This window comes from Bradysia coprophila, assembly GCF_014529535.1.
Source record: "Bradysia coprophila strain Holo2 chromosome X unlocalized genomic scaffold, BU_Bcop_v1 contig_21, whole genome shotgun sequence".
Lineage (NCBI taxonomy): Eukaryota > Metazoa > Arthropoda > Insecta > Diptera > Sciaridae > Bradysia > Bradysia coprophila.
Genome location: NW_023503309.1, coordinates 190,001 through 209,800, shown reverse-complemented (window position 1 = coordinate 209,800; position 19,800 = coordinate 190,001). Strand labels below are relative to the sequence as shown.

General features: G+C 41.3%; 1 long non-coding RNA gene across 1 annotated transcript; it reads right to left on the bottom strand.

Annotated features, from left to right (window-relative positions):
* Positions 1–272: 272 nt before the first annotated feature.
* LOC119069020 lies at positions 273–17,153 on the bottom strand. The gene is made up of 3 exons (XR_005086264.1): positions 15,820–17,153; positions 5,916–5,919; positions 273–283 (listed from the first exon to the last, which is right to left on the bottom strand). It is a non-coding gene; the product is annotated as an uncharacterized LOC119069020 (long non-coding RNA).
* Positions 17,154–19,800: the final 2,647 nt, after the last annotated feature.

Below are 19,800 nucleotides of genomic sequence, written 5' to 3'. Positions count from 1 at the left end.
CATATGTAGTGTGAAACTCACGCTGTTTATCGGTCCAAAGTTTGGCCTCTTTAATTTTTACTTATCACTTTACAATCAAATTTCGTTTAAATTTCTCAAAATATATGTCTTGGTCAACTTTGCTGAAATTTACAAAATAAAATAGTAAAATTCAATGCTATGCTGTCCTCACATAATGAGGTGGTGGACTCGTAAATTCCAATCTTAAGTACACTGAAAATTCAGAACCGAAATTGCGCATAGTCTAACTAAGAAAGTTTTTAATCTCCCAACACATAATATTCTCATATCATGGTGCGATGAAATTTATTTTTCATGCCTAGGGCATAAATTACGGAATTTTTCTCGTAATATAGGCCCTCAGCATGAAAAGTTGCATACGCATCTGTTGTGCAAGGTTTATTTTAGGCACTTCCGCTTGTCGCCTTCACTTCGTTCGGGCTATAACTCGCGAAATTGCCTAAAATATACCGTCCACAACAGATACATACATAAATAACTATTTTTGGTTCATTTGTTCACCCCGAGGTTCACCCCCCACTCAAAAGTCCCTGAGAGAACAGTTAGTGAATAACTGGGACAGAAACCTAGAATCTTACCATTTCGATTATATTATTCACGTCACCTGATTAAATTTTGTTCAGATTTCACTCGTTGACATTACAAGGATTTTTGTGACTGTTTCTTGCAATCCATTTACAGACGCTCATTTTCGATAGTCCGTTACAATACATTTACAGACGCCTTTTCCTGCTTGTGCGTCAGTCGCTGTACGTACAACGCTTGTACATTAGGCACAGTCTCTTGTCAATACATTTACAGGCCCTGAAACTCAAATTGCATGACGGGTGCGTAGTACGAGAGGAACCGCAGGTACGGACCTATGGCTTAATACTTGTTCGAGCGAGCAGTGGTATGGAACGGATAGCCATAGCACATTAACTAATCGAAGCAACGACAAGTGCGACCAACGAAATTTGATTGGACACATTTCATTGAACATTTTCGTTCGAAGTCAATAATCTAGCATCATAGTGCACAAAAGTTACATTATACAGCAGTAACATACACATACCCAGCTACTAGCAAACAAAATACAACTAAAAATCCATTCATTACACATGACCAATCGAATACAACACCGCCAAAGCCTGCCCAAGCCAGTTTGAAAAAGAGTGCAGGGAATGAAGTTTAACGAGGACGTAGCAGTAGATAAGATAGGATTAGATAGATCAATCTTAAGGTTGAATGAATCGTGAGCTGGAAGCCGAAAGAATTGGGGTTAAGGGACCAACGTTGAGGTGAAACAACACGATCAGGAAGCCAAAGGATAGAACGATCCCAGAATTCTTATTAGCTACTAGGTTAAGCTTTTAAAGGACGAATAACCTTTTGCTCAGATAGGTCCAAAAGAATGGGCAAAGGTTTATGGAAAAGAATGTTCAAAAAGAGTAACACTACCCCGTCGGGCACTGTGCACTTTGATAGAAATGTGCGGGTCAGAACTCGAGGATTACCGGGGGCGAGCAAAGTAAAGCTTTCATACTCACCAACCCGCAGTAGCAAGCGTGGTGTTTTAATACTAAAAACCTTCAAACGAAGCCATAACGAATTATACATTGCCACATATAATGCCAGAACATTGTCGTCAAGACAAAAAATGCAAGAAATGGAAGAAGAGCTAGAAAAGATAAAATGGGATGTTGTGGGAGTGAGCGAAGTGAGAAAACATGGAGAGGAATGCCTGAAATTACAATCAGGGCATACATTCTTCTACCGAGGAAGTGACAGTCAGATGCTGATGCACGGTGTCGGATTGTTCATAAACAAGCGGTGGTCGGATCGCATAATTCACACGAAAAGCATATCCGATCGAGTGATATGCGTAGGCCTGAAGATAAATAACAGATACAGTGTCAAATTAATTCAGGTTTACGCACTCACGTCCACCCATGATGACGAAGAAGTAGAAAGATTCTATGAAGATGTCGAGAAAGCTCTGGACGAAAACCCTTCACATTACCAATATCTAATCGGTGATTCCAATGCGAAGCTGGGAAAACGAGAAGAAGACTCCGAAGTTTCTGTTGGTAGTTTTAGCAACGACCAAAGAAATGAGCGTGGAAATACTTTACTCAACTTCTTACAGCAACACAATTTGTACGCAATGAATTCATTTTTTGCAGGAAAGCCTCAACGGAAATGGACTTGGGCTAGTGCATAAAAATGAGATCGATTACATCATAACTGGCTGTAAGTCAACCGTTAAGAACGTTACGGTCCTAAACAATTTTTCAACCGGTAGTGATCACCGAATGGTTCGTGCAAGAGTCACGTTAAATACCAGATTTCAAAGATCACAACTAGTTCAGAAAAGTGAAAGGATTGACGTACAACGGCTTTACACACAAAATGAAGAATTTGCTACGAAAATGACTGCCGAATTAGATAACGTCAACAATCAATGTGAAACATTGGACGAATTGAATACCAAAATCGTCGATACAATAATGGGTTTCATGAAATCCAAATGCAAATCCGTCCAAGGGAAAGAATCAAAACTCAGCAGAGAAACATTAGACCTGATCGCAAGCAGAGCAGAGTTGGTAAAAAACGGAGGACGAGATTCGGTGGAATACCAAAACTTGTCTAAAAGTATCAACAAAGCAAGGAGATCAGATGAAAGAAAATATAATGTCCAATTGGCTCAAAACATAATTGAAGCTAACTGCAATATGAAAGTCCTACGGAGAAAAATGACAAACGCCAAAAAAGAAATCTTCAAATTACGAGACAAAACAGGAACGATCCAAACGGATCGAAATGCGATATTAAACATTGCAACAGAATTTTATGAGAATTTGTTTTCTTCAGCAAGACAGAGCCCAACGGAAGAAACCGAAGATAGACCAATAATAAGAAACGTGGGATCGGAGGATATGCCCGACATAACTGTTGATGAAGTCAAGGCCGCAGTAGCCGAGATGAAAAACAGAAAGTCTCCCGGAGAAGATGGTGTTCCAGTGGAAGCCATTAAACTAGGTGGAGACTCATTATTAAAGGCAATCACGGCTTTGTTTAATCAATGTCTCCAATGGGAAGAAGTACCAGAAGCCTGGGAAAATGCGGTAATTACATTGCTGCATAAAAAAGGAGACATAACAAAGCTGGAAAATTACCGACCCATAAGCCTATTGTCAACACTCTACAAGTTGTTTATGAAAATCATTACGAAGAGGAACACTAACAAGTTCGACTTCTACCAACCTGTTGAACAAGCTGCTTTCAGATCTGGTTTCAGCACAAACGACCATTTGCAGGTGATGAGAACGCTTATTGAGAAGTGTCGTGAATACAACATCGACATAGTCTTGCTATTCATAGACTTCGAAAAAGCTTTCGATTCAGTGGAAACATGGTCGATATTGGACGCATTAGACGAATGTAGAGTAGACTCAAGGTACTCCAACACAATTCGATATGTGTACAAAAATGCTACTTCATGTATAAAACTTCATAAGAGCACGGAGAAATTCAGAATTGGCCGAGGTGTAAGGCAGGGTGACACCATTTCACCGAAATTATTCACGGCGATTCTGCAGAGTATTTTTAGGAAGTTAAACTGGAGTAAAATGGGAATAAAGATAAATGGAGAGTACCTGAGCAATCTCCGCTTCGCTGATGACATTGTACCGATAGCAGCGAATCTAGGTCAGGCTCAGCTTATGCTACAACAGTTAAGTGAAGAGGCGAGCAAAGTTGGCCTCAAGATGAACTTATCGAAAACAAAAGTCATGACCAACATCGGGGACGATAGAGAAATCAAAATTGGTGACACTGTCATTGAACGAGTCGACAGCTATGTATATCTAGGACATAAACTGAAGTTAGGTCTGGACAACCAAACTGCAGAAATAAGACGTAGGATTGGTCTTGCATGGGCAGCGTTCGGAAAACTCAGACTAATTTTCAAAAGCAAAATGAATAATAGTCTGAAACGCAAAGTTTTCGACACTTGTGTCCTTCCAGTGCTCACTTATGGAGCGGAAACGTTAACTTTAACGAAAGCATCCGAAGATAAATTGAGAGTGACACAAAGAGCCATGGAACGGAGTATGCTTGGAATAACACTCAGAGACAGAATGACGAATCAATGGATTCGATAACAAACCAGGGTCGTTGATGTCATGGAAAGAATAGCATCTCTGAAATGGAGCTGGGCGGGACATATTGCAAGAAGGACAGACGAACGTTGGACCAAAAAGATCATGAACTGGCGACCATATAAAAGACGAGCTATAGGTAGACCACCAGAGAGATGGACAAACGGAATTAAGAATATTGCAGGTACAAACTGGCAGCAAATGGCAATGGATCGTACGAAATGGAAAGAAGTTGGAGAGGCCTACATCCAGCAGTGGATCGAAACAGGCTGAAAAAGAAGAAGAAAGAATCGAATACATTAACACTCATCACAATTCACTATTCATTTACAATGTTCGCACCCGCACCATGCACCACTTCATCGACCAATATAAACGATGTTAGACGGTTCGACGAAAACGGTATAGTGCCCAATAAAATGTCAGCCACTATACACGTCTGTTGTTCCTATCCCCGGAGGCACTCATATATAATAAGGGGAGTGTAGTCCGTCACATTACCAATATCTAATCGGTGATTTCAATGCGAAGCTGGGAAAACGAGAAGAAGACTCCGAAGTTTCTGTTGGTAGTTTTAGCAACGACCAAAGAAATGAGCGTGGAAATACTTTACTCAACTTCTTACAGCAACACAATTTGTACGCAATGAATTCATTTTTTGCCGGAAAGCCTCAAAGGAAATGGACTTGGGCTAGTGCAGATGGTGTAACGAAAAATGAGATCGATTACATCATAACTGGCTGTAAGTCAACCGTTAAGAACGTTACGGTCCTAAACAATTTTTCAACCGGTAGTGATCACCGAATGGTTCGTGCAAGAGTCACGTTAAATACCAGATTTCAAAGATCACAACTAGTTCAGAAAAGTGAAAGGATTGACGTACAACGGCTTTACACACAAAATGAAGAATTTGCCATGAAAATGACTGCCGAATTAGATAACGTCAACAATCAATGTGAAACATTGGACGAATTGAATACCAAAATCGTCGATACAATAATGGGATTCATGAAATCCAAATGCAAATCCGTCCAAGGGAAAGAATCGAAACTCAGCAGAGAAACATTAGACCTGATCGCAAGCAGAGCAGAGTTGGTAAAAAACGGAGGGCGAGATTCGGTGGAATACCGGAACTTGTCTAAAAGTATCAACAAAGCAAGGAGATCAGATGAAAGAAAATATAATGTCCAATTGGCTCAAAACATAATTGAAGCTAACTGCAATATGAAAGTCCTACGGAGAAAAATGACAAACGCCAAAAAAGAAATCTTCAAATTACGAGACAAAACAGGAACGATCCAAACGGATCGAAATGCGATATTAAACATTGCAACAGAATTTTATGAGAATTTGTTTTCTTCAGCAAGACAGAGTCCAACGGAAGAAACCGAAGATAGACCAATAATAAGAAACGTGGGATCGGAGGATATGCCCGACATAACTGTTGATGAAGTCAAGGCCGCAGTAGCCGAGATGAAAAACAAAAAGTCTCCCGGAGAAGATGGTGTTCCAGTGGAAGCCATTAAACTGGGTGGAGACTCCTTATTAAAGGCAATCACGGCTTTGTTTAATAAATGTCTCCAATGGGAAGAAGTACCAGAAGCCTGGGAAAATGCGGTAATTACATTGCTGCATAAAAAAGGAGACATAACAAAGCTGGAAAATTACCGGCCCATAAGCCTATTGTCAACACTCTACAAGTTGTTTATGAAAATCATTACGAAGAGGAACACTAACAAGTTCGACTTCTACCAACCTGTTGAACAAGCTGCTTTCAGATCTGGTTTCAGCACAAACGACCATTTGCAGGTGATGAGAACGCTTATTGAGAAGTGTCGTGAATACAACATAGACATAGTCTTGCTATTCATAGACTTCGAAAAAGCTTTCGATTCAGTGGAAACATGGTCGATATTGGACGCATTAGACGAATGTAGAGTAGACTCAAGGTACTCCAACACAATTCGATATGTGTACAAAAATGCTACTTCATGTATAAAACTTCATAAGAGCACGGAGAAATTCAGAATCGGCCGAGGTGTAAGGCAGGGTGACACTATTTCACCGAAAGTATTCACGGCGATTCTGCAGAGTGTTTTTAGGAAGTTAAACTGGAGTAAAATGGGAATAAAGATAAATGGAGAGTACCTGAGCAATCTCCGCTTCGCTGATGACATTGTACCGATAGCAGCGAATATAGGTCAGGCTCAGCTTATGCTACAACAGTTAAGTGAAGAGGCAATCAAAGTTGGCCTCAAGATGAACTTATCGAAAACAAAAGTCATGACCAACATCAGGGACGATAGAGAAATCAAAATTGGTGACACTGTCATTGAACGAGTCGACAGCTATGTATATCTAGGACATAAACTGAAGTTAGGTCTGGACAACCAGACTGCCGAAATAAGACGTAGGATTGGTCTTGCATGGGCAGCGTTCGGAAAACTCAGACTAATTTTCAAAAGCAAAATGAATAATAGTCTGAAACGCAAAGTTTTCGACACTTGTGTCCTTCCAGTGCTCACTTATGGAGCGGAAACGTTAACTTTAACGAAAGCATCCGAAGATAAATTGAGAGTGACACAAAGAGCCATGGAACGGAGTATGCTTGGAATAACACTCAGAGACAGAATGACGAATCAATGGATTCGACAACAAACCAGGGTCGTTGATGTCATGGAAAGAATAGCATCTCTGAAATGGAGCTGGGCGGGACATATTGCAAGAAGGACAGACGAACGTTGGACCAAAAAGATCATGAACTGGCGACCATATAAAAGACGAGCTATAGGTAGACCACCAGAGAGATGGACAAACGGAATTAAGAATATTGCAGGTACAAACTGGCAGCAAATGGCAATGGATCGTACGAAATGGAAAGAAGTTGGAGAGGCCTACATCCAGCAGTGGATAGAAACAGGCTGAAAAAGAAGAAGAAGAAGAAGTCCGTGAAACGAATATAGCACAAAAGAGAATCGTTGAACTATACAGTATATTCGCACGGGCTATACGGTTTGCTCTATTGGTAGAGCTGGGTATAGTATGTGCGGCGTGAAATGAGTATAACTCCTGGTCTGGCAATGAGAAACCGTTTATACGATCACTATATCGGTTAAACAAGCTCTCGTTAATATTGCCAAATGAAATGAACTAAATTGTAATAGTGAATGTTTTGCTTAAGAGAACAGTGTTTGAATTGCTAAACGATATTCGTATGTTAGTAAGAAGACGTAAGAAAATGATTGGATTGTGTTGATAATATGGTGCACATATGGTGCTCTAGCTAGCACAGCAATGTGGACCTATATTATAAATCAATGATTTATTTATAAAATATTGTAGCTGGTGTATGAGTAACATTCATATCCAGTTTATAATAAAAATAAAATGAAAATTCTGGTTGATCGTGCCAGTAGTTATATGCTTGTCTCAAAGATTAAGCCATGCATGTCTAAGTACAAACGAAAATAAAGTGAAACCGCAAAAGGCTCATTATATCAGTTATGGTTTCTTAGATCGTATCCACAATTACTTGGATAACTGTGGTAATTCTAGAGCTAATACATGCATTTAAAGAGAAACCGGTAAAATGGGTTCTCTGCTTTTATTAGATTTAAACCAATGGGGAGCGTTTCGGCGTTCTTACATTTAAACTGGTTGAACTCTGGATAATTTGTTGATCGCATGGTCTCGTACCGGCGACGGATCTTTCAAATGTCTGCCCTATCAACTATTGAAGGTAATGTCTTGGATTACCTTGGTTGCAACGGGTAACGGGGAATCAGGGTTCGATTCCGGAGAGGGAGCTTGAGAAACTTTTTTTTTTTCAAAAACACCTTTATTGGTATGAATAGTACAATCTTAGCTTGACGTTAATTTATTACTACTGATGAAGTGTACTAATTTCTTTACGAATGCATCGAAATTAGTAAAACGTGAGTGGGTTGACGATCCATTGACCGGGCCCAAATGAAGTGTTCGGATTCCTCATTACGTCAATTCGTGTGGTTTGAGTCGGTTCAGCCTCCTTACTTCGCTTGTGATGTCGAGCAGGAGAATGGCTTCTATGTTGGTGTGGTTTAACAGCCTCGTTTCGTGTTTGATGGCATATTCTCGAATTACTTCGGGTACCCATTTTATTTCTAGATCTCTGTGTATTTCTTTGTTCGTCACAAAACGGTATGCGTTGGTGATCATTCGTAGAAATTTGTTTTGGCATGTTTGGATGACTTCGATGTTTGATTTTTTAGCGCAGCCCCAGAGTGCTGCACCGTACATCCAGATCGGTGCTAATATTGATTTGTAGATCAATCTCTTGCAATACAGGTTCAGTTGTGAGTTGTATCCAACTAGCCAGTACATTTGTCTTGATTTCAGTTTAATTTGTTGTGCTTTCTGTTTCACATGATGTTTCCAGTTTAATTTGTTGTCCAAATTTAGTCCCAGATATTTTGCTGACTCTGCCTGTGGAACTGGATTTCCATTTCCATTTAGGAAGATGCGGAGATTGCTATTTATGTGACGCAATGCTGACACTTGTTCTTCTAGAATTTTTTTAATATTCCTGTACTCTTTTTCATTCTCTACTGTGATTTTTATATCGTTTGCTGAAGTAGCTTTAAATTTGGCTGAGCTAGCACTAGCAATGATTTTTTCGCTAAATGTAGAGAAATTTTTCACATTACTCACGTTGATCGGCGGCGGTAGTGGAGGTTTCTCATTTTTAATAGGTTTTTCTTTTGTTGTTGCATCACTCGTCGAGCCTTTGGAATCCGTTTCCATTGGCTTTTTAAATTTCTTCCGTCTTTTACTAGATTGACGTTTGAAGCTATTAGGATCAATTTCCTTTTCTAACTCACTTTCATCTGTTGTGTATTCCACATTATTTATGACGACTGAATTTTCTAGTTCTGTGTTTTTGGAAGAATTTTCCATCGCAGAAATTTTTTCACTCAACTTCTCCAGTTGTTTTTTTAGGTCAGCATTTGTAGCACTTTGTGCAGTTTCACTGATTTCAAACTCAGCAATTCGTTTAATACATGCATCAAGACTCGATTGAAGGTCACTGTTATCTTTATGCAATTTTTTTGCATATTCACTATTATGCACTAGAATGTCATAGTCTGATTGCGTAATCGTGATTGTTTTTGTATTGTCCGCGGTCGGGCTTTGTTTATCTTTCTTTGAAAATATTTTATGTTATTGAAAGAATAAATACACGGAGGTTTTTTTTTCACGGTAACTTTTTGTTTGTATAAACAACAAACTTGTCTTTTGTAATTATAAACATTTTTTTAAATTACATCACTTAACGGTATGTTTTATAACTGTCTTTTTTTTTAATCAGAGCGATTTAATAACACGTCTGTTCACTCGAACGGTCGAATGAAGAATGCCTGAGAAACGGCTACCACATCTAAGGAAGGCAGCAGGCGCGTAAATTACCCACTCCCAGCACGGGGAGGTAGTGACGAAAAATAACAATACAAGACTCACATCCGAGGCCTTGTAATTGGAATGAGTACACTTTAAATCCTTTAACAAGGATCAATTATAGGGCAAGTCTGGTGCCAGCAGCCGCGGTAATTCCAGCTCCAATAGCGTATATTAAAGTTGTTGCGGTTAAAACGTTCGTAGTTGAACTTGTGTTCCGCACGGGCAGTACCAAACAACTGGTAAAACAGTAGTGGTACCTTGTCTTACTTCCTGTCCTCGGATTAGGAAATGTGCGTGGACATATTATCGGCGTGTTCGCTCTAGTAGCGTTCACATCAGCCCATCGCAGTGCTCTTAAACAAGTGTTGCTGTGGGCCGATACAAATTACTTTGAACAAATTAGAGTGCTTAAAGCAGGCTTGTAATGCCTGAATATTTTGTGCATGGAATAATGAAATAGGACATCTGTTCTACTTTCATTGGTTTTTTAGACCAAGATGTAATGATTAATGGAAGCAGTTGGGGGCATTAGTATTACAACGCGAGAGGTGAAATTCTTAGACCGTTGTAAGACTAACTAAAGCGAAAGCATTTGCCAAAGATGTTTTCATTTAATCAAGAACGAAAGTTAGAGGTTCGAAGGCGATCAGATACCGCCCTAGTTCTAACCATAAACGATGCCAGCTAGCAATTGGATGTAGCTACTTCTATGGCTCATTCAGTCGCTTCTCGGGAAACCAAAGCTTTTGGGCTCCGGGGGAAGTATGGTTGCAAAGCTGAAACTTAAAGGAATTGACGGAAGGGCACCACCAGGAGTGGAGCCTGCGGCCTAATTTGACTCAACACGGGAAAACTTACCAGGTCCGAACATAAATGAGTAAGACAGATTGATAGCTCTTTCTCGAATCTATGGGTGGTGGTGCATGGCCGTTCTTAGTTCGTGGAGTGATTTGTCTGGTTAATTCCGATAACGAACGAGACTCAAATATATTAAATAGATGCATACAGGACTATGACATTGAAGCTTTGCATACGCGTTTGTTTTTGGGGGCTTCGGTTCTCATTAGCAAAATGTCGTTGTGTAGGTGGAGTCATACCTGTTTGTTTGTCTAAAATCAAATAGACACTTAGCTTCTTAAATGGACAAATTGTGTCTAACAATATGAGATTGAGCAATAACAGGTCTGTGATGCCCTTAGATGTCCTGGGCTGCACGCGCGCTACAATGAAGGTATCAACGTGTATTTCCTAGGCCGAGAGGTCCGGGTAAACCGCTGAACCACCTTCTTGCTTGGGATTGTGAACTGAAACTGTTCACATGAACCTGGAATTCCCAGTAAGTGCGAGTCATTAACTCGCATTGATTACGTCCCTGCCCTTTGTACACACCGCCCGTCGCTACTACCGATTGAATTGTTTAGTGAGGTCCCCGGACGTGATCGCTGCGACGCCTCGTTGTGTTGCAGTTGCTTCACAGAAGTTGACCGAACTTGGTTATTTAGAGGAAGTAAAAGTCGTAACAAGGTTTCCGTAGGTGAACCTGCGGAAGGATCATTATTGATTTGAAACAAACAATAACACAAAAACTATGAATGGTGTAACAGCTATTCGTTTTTGTGGAATACGTGCTGTATAGTACGTAATTTAGCGCATAGTTATGTGCAAACTGTTGAACGCATTGTTTCTTATTAAGTAAAATTAGTAAGGAATGGAAGCACTTTGATAGAATTATTTTGGGTACTTACTTTAAGTATAAACGACGAACCTTGTCGTGATATTCGCCCGAAACAAATATGAAATCATTGTGTTTACAAACCCTCTGTCGTATTTTACGTCCTTAGCTGGGCGTAAATGCGCTTTATGTTAACAATAAATTTGTAAAAAAATTTAATTCAACCCTAAGCGGGGGATCACTTAATAGTTAACGATGGTATTGGAATCAGTGCGATTGTGATAAACGACCCTGAAGCTGATGTGCTTGTCATTGAGGACTGTACCGATGAGTACGGTGTGTGTGTGTTGATCAAAGATGCCACATGTAGCATGTACGTTGTGTCCGTGTATTGTAGATTTGGTACTGCCCTAGGACCATATCTGCAATACATGGAAAATGTGCGTGTGAAGTGTGGTAATACCTATATGATCATAGGGATGGACGCAAATGCCGTTTCCCCCCTCTGGTTCAGTAAGGGTGAGAACTTGGGAAGGGGAAGGCTGAATGAAGCGAATGGTCTGCTGCTTGAGGAATGGATACTCGAAGGCAGAATGATTGTTATCAATGAACCCTCGGAGTGGTACACGTTTAGTGGGCCGAATGGCTCTAGCGACATTGACGTGACGCTGGTAAACGAAGCTGGCGGTAGGTTCGGGTATGAGTGGTCTGTGCAGCCTGAATGGGGTGTTAGTGACCATAATCTGATCCGTATTCGAGTTAGCTTGGACGGACTAGTGGCTGATACTTCTCCATCACCACAGTCTGCCAGGTGGCAGACCCGTGATACGGATTGGGGTGAATACATGGGAGATGTGAAAGCTAAAGCAGATGCGTTTGGCCTGGCGCAATATGAAAACGTGAGTGTCGATGAGAAGGTCGACTTACGCACAGAGTGGATATACGGTGCGAACGACTGGAACATGCGGAGGCATACCGCGGTGCGAACTTTCCAGAATGAGTGGTGGTCTGTCGAACTTGCGGAGAAGAGGAGTGAGCTGCGACGGCGCAGGCATGCCTTTCAACGCATTCGTAATGCGGGTGCCGCAAGTCTGACAGATCGGCTACAGGCGTTTAGGGATTGTAAGATTGAGTACAAGCGCATGTTGTGTGAAGCCAAGCTTCGGTGCTGGCAGGAGTTTGTGGCTAGCGAATCCAATGAAAACCCCTGGGGACGAGTTTTTAAGCTCTGTCGGGGTACGAGGAAGCCTGTCGATGTTTGTAGCGTTAAAGTCGACGGTGTGTATACTGATACGTGGGAGGGTAGTGTAAATGCGATGATGAACGTTTTCTTTCCTGCCTCGATCGATGATGCGAGTGAGATTGACCGGCTGAAGGCGATTGCCAGACCCTTACCACCTGATCTGGAGATGGATGAAGTATCGTGAGAAGGTGTAAGGTGAGGAAAAGCCCGGGGCCGGATGGGATTGTGGGAGAGATGGTTCGTGCTGTCTGGGGGGCAATCCCGGAATATATGTTCTGTCTGTACAAGCAGTGCTTGCTGGAGAGTTACTTTCAGCAGAAATGGAAAATAGCGAGCTTGGTCATCTTACTCAAGTCTCCGGACCGGATAAGATCTGACCCAGGCTCCTATCGACCTATCTGTTTGTTAGATAACTTGGGCCAGTTCGCGTTCACTTACGGCAAGTCTACTGAAGATGCATGGAGATGCGTTCAGCGGCATGTTGAATGCTCGGAGATGAAGTACGTTATTGGGCTGAATATCGACTTTCAAGGTGCGTTTGACAATCTCGGCTGGCTTTCCATGCTTCTGAAGTTAGATGAGGCTCAGAGTAATGAGTTTGGTTTGTGGATGAGTTACTTCGGTGGTCGTAAGGTCTACTATGCTGGTAAGACTGGCATCGTTCGGAAAGATGTGACTCGTGGGTGTCCTCAGGGATCTAAGAGTGGACCGGCGATGTGGAAGCTTGTAATGAATGAACTCTTGCTGGCACTCGTGGCAGCTGGATTCTTCATTGTAGCTTTTGCCAACGACGGTACCATTGTTATTGGGGCTAATAGTCGATCGGCGTTGGATGAGCTGGGTACGCGGTGCTTGCAGTTGTGTCATGAGTGGGGGAAGAAGGTGTGTGTTCCGGTGTCGGCGGGCAAGACAACGTGTATCCTTATGAAGGGTCACTTGTCGGCCAACCGGCCTCCGTGCATACGGCTGAACGGCACCTCCATCTCCTACAAGAGTGAGGTGAAGCACCTGGGAATCTTCGTTGCTGAGCGTATGAATTTTAGGCCGCAATTCGTTTACCTCCGGGGTAAGATTCTTGGTCTTGTTGGGTGTTTGCGTCGTGTGATGAGGAAGTCGTGGGGCCTGGGGCGTAGGGCAACTTGTATTCTGTACAAGGGGCTCTTCGTGGCGTGTATGTCGTATGGTGCAAGCGTGTGGTTCCGGACTCTGCGCTTTTCGTATGCGTCTGCCTTGCTGAATAGATGTCAAAGGCTAGTCCTGTATGCATCTCTAAACGTGTGTCGGATGGTTTCCACAGACGCAATGCAAGTTCTCCACGGAGAACTACCATGGGATTTGGAGGCAACCCGTAGAGGTTTGCTCTCCGAATTCCGTAGAGGCATTACGCCGGTGGATGGCGATCCGATCACGGATGAAGAGATGCTAGGGTTGAGTGGTCCTCAGTTCAAGGAACTGTTGACGGAGAGGTTGCTGGATGTGTGGCAGGGCAGGTGAGATGTCTCGGAAAAGGGACGCCTCACTCATGAGTTTATTCCGAGTGTCCGATTTGTTCGTGAAAATGAGTGGATGGCCTTTGGACTGTGTCTTGGTTATGTATTAACGGGACACGGTAGCATGAATGGTTTTCTGCACAAACGTGGTCTGTCAAATACGCCGGTATGCATGTGTGGAGCACCTAACGAGGACGTCAAGCACCTACTCGGGGAGTGCCCGCTCTACGAGGATCTTCGTGATCTGAATGGTTGTGGGTTATTCATTCGTAACGGGTCGTTTGACGTTAGCGGGGCACTCAGCGAGATTGGAGCGTTTGAAAAGTTGAATCAGTTTGCGGTATCGCTATTCGGCAGGAGGTCGAGGTTGATGAGAGGGGACGAGGATCCGTGAATGATGCATGTGTACGCCGTTATGTCTTGAATGTGGTTGATTGTGGGGTGAATGACCGGCGCAGGATGAGTTCAGCTGGTTGAACGGCTAAGGCCAATTCCAGACTGTCTCTCGGAGAGTGGCGACTCCGCGCAATTCGAGCTAGTCGATCGGAGCTGGAAGTTCATGCTTCCATCCGAAGTGGTCTTCGATACCACCTACCCTACCCGAGGGTTAAATCGGTACCACGGGTGTTGGGAGCCCACCAGGATTGCACTATCCTCCTGGTCCCAACTATGGTTGAGGAGCCTATCCTTGGCTGAAACGTGGTGGCTGTGGTTCAAGTGCGTTTAATATGCTGGGGTACTGCTCCCGGGTGAATTGCAGTAAGGGTTGTCAGGCCCGGACTGGCCATACTGGGCGTTCGGGCGATTCCCGAAGGGCCTTTTGCCTTAGTCGGGCGAAGTCCCGACGAGGCCTTTTTTGAATTTTAACCATTTATTGTTCAAACAAATGAAGCTCATTTTAGCGAAGATAGACAAAATCTTTAATTTCCTATCGAAATTTTTCTACTGAGGCCTTTCAGTTAATTCTTTCTTCAATTTCCAATCAAAATTTTCTTACTGAAACCTTTTGCTCAATTTTTTCTTTGTTTCCCAATCGAAATTTTTCCACTGAGGCCTTTCTGTTTGTTTTCTAGAAATGTCTCAGTAGGAAAATTTCGATTGAAATCGAAGAAAAATCAACAGAAAGGCCTCAGTAGGAAATCGAAGAAAAAATTAACAGAAAGGCCTCAGTAGGAAATCGAAGAAAAATTGAGAGAAATGCCTCAGAAGGAAAATTTTGATTGAAATCGAAGAAAAATCAACAGAAAGGCCTCAGTAGGAAATCGAAGAAAAAATTGAGAGAAAGTAGAAATATTTTGTTTGGAAATCGAAGAAAAATCAACAGAAATGCCTCAGTAGGAAATCGATGAAAAAATTAACAGAAAGGACTCAGTAGGAAATCGATGAAAAATTGAGAGAAATGTCTCAGTAGGAAAAGTTTGTTTGGAAATCAAAGAAAAATTAACAGAAAGGCCTTAGTAGGAAATCGAAGAAAAAATTAACAGAAAGGCTCAAAGGAAATCTAAGAAAAAATTGAGAGAAAGGCCTCAGTAGGACATCGAAGAAAAAATTGAGAGAAAGTAGAAATATTTTGTTTGGAAATCGAAGAAAAATTAACAGAAATGCCTCAGTAGGAAATCGATGAAAAAATTAACAGAAAGGACTCAGTAGGAAATCGATGAAAAATTGAGAGAAATGTCTCAATAGGAAAAGTTTGTTTGGAAATCGAAGAAAAATTAACAGAAAGGCCTCAGTAGGAAATCGAAAAAAAATGAGTGAAATACCTCAGTAGAAAAATATCGATTGGAATCACACAAAAAAACAGGAAGGCTTCACACGGTGTGGTTGAATGGATTTTAATTAAACATACCGTCGCAAATTTGATATTTTTGGATATTCCTAGTCTGTTTGCGACCCTGAACCACATTCCACAAAAAATTTTGATTTTCATCCGTGCAGTTCGGAGCACCCGGACCAAGGCTCCCTAGAGTGCTCTGTAGGTGCGATAGAACTGATTTGGGTCGCAATCAAAAGGGTATGGAATTCTAATAGTAATAGCATAAAAAATTGGTCTCGTGGGTTCCAGATAGGCTAGTAGCGACTCATTGAAGTTGAAAAATGACGATTTTTGAAAGGTTCTACAGGCGGGGATACTTGAGTCACAGACCTGGTAATTACTTGTACTAGTAGAGGGACATTACCTCTACCAATATCCAAAAAATCACTTTTTTAAATGGTCTACATAGCAACTTTCCAGGGGTCCAAAATTTATCTCTGTTATTTGGCCATATTTGTGAAACTCACCGACACCTAACTCACACTCATGATAATTTTTCGCAACCAAACTGCTTAATTTTGTTTTGCTGCTAGTCTCAGCTTTCTAATAACACCACATTTGCTGAATCTCTGGTCAACAGTGCCGTTCTATTGAGTGCCCAAGTGAGGTAAGTTCATCTGCGACGAAATTTTGAGTATGACTTCAGAAAACGGTGGGGAGGGTTTGTTTAATTGCGATTTGTAAACAGAGTTATATATATCAATAAAAAAAGCAAAATAATACCTATATTTGTGATTTATTACCGTTTTATGAAGTCATGCTCAAAATTTCGTCGTAGATGGACTTACCTCACTTGGGCACTCAATAGAACGGCACTGTTGACCAGAGATTCAGCAAATGTGGTGTTATTAGAAAGCTGAGACTAGCAGCAAAACAACTATGGCCAAATAGCAGAGATAAATTTTGGACCCCTGGAAAGTTGCTATGTAGACAATTAAAAAAATTGATTTTTTGGATATTGGTAGAGGTAATGTCACTCTACTAGTACAAGTAATTACCAGGTCTGTGACTCAAGTATCCCCGCCTGTAGAACCTTTCAAAAATCGTCATTTTTCAACTTCAATGAGTCGCTACTAGCCTATCTGGAACCCACGAGACCAATTTTTTATGCTATTACTATTAGAATTCCATACCCTTTTGATTGCGACCCAAATCAGTTCTATCGCACCTACAGAGCACTCTAGGGAGCCTTGGTCCGGGTGCTCCGAACTGCACGGATGAAAATCAAAATTTTTTGTGGAATGTGGTTCAGGGTCGCAAACAGACTAGGAATATCCAAAAATATCAAATTTGCGACGGTATGTTTAATTAAAATCCATTCAACCACACCGTGTTCAGTAGGAAAATTTCGATTGGAAATCGAAAAAAATGAACGGAAAGCCCTTTCCTAATCAAAATTTATGTACTTTCACTAGCGAGCGAAGTGAGCGAAATTTTTTAAATAAATTTTTCGTTAGTTGAAATTTTTTTTTTTTTTTAAAATTTTGCACCGCCAAATCGCTGCGCCCTAGGCAAATGTCTAAATTGTCCACGTGATGTGGCGGAACTGTGTGATTCACTTACACTGTGGAAATTAAACAATATTAATCAGTCATACGAATCGAGGGCCTAATTGGAAAAAATCGCCCGAACGCAAGGGCCTTTTGACTTTTTCCCCGAAGGGCTTTTTTGAGCCAGTCCGGGCCTGAGGGTTGTGATAGGCCCTTGCCCACCTTTGGCTATCCTGGTGCATGAAACACCGGCATATAAAGGTAGTCATTTGACGCGCTGATTGAGCGTATCTCAATCTGTTCCTCTTAGAGAGGACGAGATGTAAAGCCTTCGGGTAGGGAATCTCGTTAATCTAAAGAATTATCTTACTTCGGTAAGGTTTGACACTCGTTGTCTCTATCTACTCAGTGCTACTTTAGCAGCGAAACCGAACGGACGTATTTTATACGAGCGAAAAATCGGAAAGACAGTGTATAAAGAAACGACGATAAGAGTGAGAAGTGTGTATAGTGAGGATAAAGTGTTTGAAAATATTTTGAGTGATTGTAGTGTAAATTCAGTGAGTATTTGCGGAAAAGTGCAAAGGAATTGTGACATAACGGCGGTGAGTGCTGAATATTTTGATTATTCTTGGTATATTTGTGGATTGAGCGACTGTATGAATGGAAGTGGATCCGATCCGCCAAAAAACCCTAAAGGGTAAAAGTGTGACGCAAGTCCTTGTTTCTACTTACAAAATAACTGATATCGCTGAGGGTGACGCATTTTTCGCCTCAACGCAAAAGTGTTATCAACAAAAAATTGAACCAAAAAATTTAAGATAGAAAATTTTAGAAAAAAATTGCGTCAATTCAGGACATTATTTTCTCTATTTGAACTATTTTCCTCAACATCTGCGTTGAGGCGAAAAATGCGTCACCCTCAGCGATATCAGTTATTTTGTAAGTAGAAACAAGGACTTACGTCACACTTTTACCCTTTAGGGTTTTTTGGCGGATATCAGTTCTTTTGGAAGTTTAGGTGTAAGGGTAACTAGTTTTGTAAGCAACTCATGTCGACAACAGCTGAAATCCAACAAAAAATCCGATGGAAGTTTGGAAGTGCCAGAGGAATCATCTTTCATCCCAAAATTTAGGAACCAACCTTGGAACACCTTACTTATATTGAAAATATCCCAAATTCATCGAAAAATCCGATGCAAGTTAGGAAGTGGCAGAGGAATCATCTCTCATCCCAAAATTTAGGAGCCAACCTTGGAACACCTCACCTATATCGGAAATAACCCAAATCCATCGAAAAATACGATGGAAGTTAGGAAATGCCAGAGAAATCATCTGTCATTCCAAAATTTAGGAACCAACCTCGGAACACCTCACTTATATCGAAAATAACCCCAATCCATCGAAAAATCCGATGGAAGTTAGGAAGTGCCAGAGGAATCATCTGTCATCCCAAAATTTAGGAACCAACCTCGGAACACCTCACTTATATCGAAAATAACCCAAATCCATCGAAAAATCCAATGAAAGTTAGGAAGTGCCAGAGGAATCATCTGTCATCCCAAAATTTAGGAACCAACTTCGGAACACCTCACTTATATCGAAAATAACCCAAATCTATCGAAAAATCCAATGGAAGTTAAGAAGTGCCAGAGGAATCATCTCTCATCCCAAAATTTAGGAACCAACCTCGGAACACCTCACTTATATCGAAAATAACCCAAATCCATCGAAAAATCCGATGGAAGTTAAGAAGTGCCAGAGGAATCATCTGTCATCCCAAAATTTAGGAACCAACCTCGGAACACCTCACTTATATCGAAAATAACCCAAATCCATCGAAAAATCCGATGGAAGTTAAGAAGTGCCAGAGGAATCATCTGTCATCCCAAAATTTAGGAACCAACCTCGGAACACCTCACTTATATCGAAAATAACCCAAATCCATCGAAAAATCCGATGGAAGTTAAGAAGTGCCAGAGGAATCATCTGTCATCCCAAAATTTAGGAACCAACCTCGGAACACCTCACTTATATCGAAAATAACCCAAACCCATCGAAAAATCCAATGGAAGTTAGGAAGTGCCAGAGGAATCATCTGTCATCCCAAAATTTAGGAACCAACCTCGGAACACCTCACTTATATCGAAAATAACCCAAATCCATCGAAAAATCCAATGGAAGTTAGGTAGTGCCAGAGGAATCATCTCTCATCCCAAAATTTAGGAACCAACCTCGGAACACCTCAATTATATCGAAAATAACCCAAATCCACCAAAACACTTTTTCCAACATTTACCAATCATAATTCATAATTACTAGCTGAAAAAAAATTATTTCTTTTCACACACACACAACACACGCTGTTATATGGCATTGTATGGAAACTTCCGGGAGTCCTAGCTCCCAAAAACGCTTGCATACCCCCATTTTTTAAAATCTTATTTTGATCTAGGGCCCGAGATTGACCTATAACCAAAATTTCAGGAA